General features: G+C 37.7%; 1 long non-coding RNA gene across 1 annotated transcript; it reads left to right on the top strand.

Annotated features, from left to right (window-relative positions):
• The first annotated feature begins 361 nt into the window (after positions 1 to 361).
• LOC148844295 (uncharacterized) lies at positions 362 to 898 on the top strand. The gene is made up of 2 exons (XR_016103771.1): positions 362 to 428; positions 532 to 898. It is a non-coding gene; the product is annotated as an uncharacterized LOC148844295 (long non-coding RNA).
• The last annotated feature ends 255 nt before the right edge of the window (positions 899 to 1,153 follow it).

Genomic DNA, 1,153 nt, shown 5'->3' with positions numbered 1-1,153 from the left:
TGGAGGTCTCTCTTAATAGCTGACATGACACCCTATTCTAGCAACTTTTCATCCTTGCTCTTGTGATTAATTTTGGTCCTCGTTACGAACCGAATTTATTTTAACAACATACATAGCCATTAATAGTGCTTAGCTATTTCGTACACCTCCAGCAGGCCATATATATTTGGGTGAATGACGTGGTTTTTTAGGCACAAAGTACGGGGTAGTTGTCAATTGATAGAGTAGGGGTATTTGACATTTTTAATGTCTATAGATCTAGACTGGAAATAAAAAATCTGCAATTGGCCTATCCATACTTTTCTATATTTCTCGTGTCCTTTCTTGGTGTTTTGTTTGGTAGTCTTGTCTTTTGAAAGTTTGGATGTATTTTCCACAGAGTGTGCTCCACACCTAGGGATGGCCACGAACCAACTGAGCTTCGAGTTGTACATCTCCTCAACGGATTTTTCTCGTCAAGCAACTCTCATTAATTGATCCTGTGTTTCACCTATAAATTTTATCTTATAACCCTTTTTTTTCCCGTTGCAGTATACCGCTCGCCGCTGCTTGCTTCTGGGCTTGTCACTGCAATTCCAACCATCAGCGCTCACTTGCTTCTGCAACTTCAACTTTGCTGCATCAAATTGCCAGCGGTAAGTGCTCCTTCTCCGGCTACCCTTGGCTTCTTTTTTTTTTTTTTCTTTCTTTTGTATTCTTTTTCTGCAAACATATGTTGTGTTCGTATTCAACCTTGCTACATCGACCATCAGTGTTCTTTTTCAGAACTTTAGGTTTGTGTTCGTTGGTGTTCTGCGTTTTTGTTTTACTTAACTTTTCCCGCCCCTCTGGACCAAAGATTGAGCCTCATGGAATAGTTATTACAATGACCATGTTCCTGAATGAATATCTGTTTTCTAATATTTATTATAAAATAAATTTGGGTTGCTGACTTGGTAAAAAATTTGGGAATGAAAAACAATGAAAAAAACCAGCATGATCTTGATCGTGGTGTAATGGAATCTGTTGTTTGGATATATAATTAAAACATGCTTTATGATTCACCAGGATCCCAATTCCAGGATTCCAAGTTTTATGCAGTTGTTTTTCTTCAAACAAATAGTTGTTAATCTTCACAGAAGCATTAAGCAGAAATAGTAACTCTAGGAGTCAG

The sequence above is a fragment of the Nelumbo lutea genome, chromosome 8 (assembly GCF_056320005.1).
Source record: "Nelumbo lutea isolate HS-2025 chromosome 8, American lotus-T2T, whole genome shotgun sequence".
Lineage (NCBI taxonomy): Eukaryota > Viridiplantae > Streptophyta > Magnoliopsida > Proteales > Nelumbonaceae > Nelumbo > Nelumbo lutea.
The sequence above is the reverse complement of the archived record's forward strand: the minus strand, read 5'-3'. Positions and strand labels throughout refer to the sequence as shown.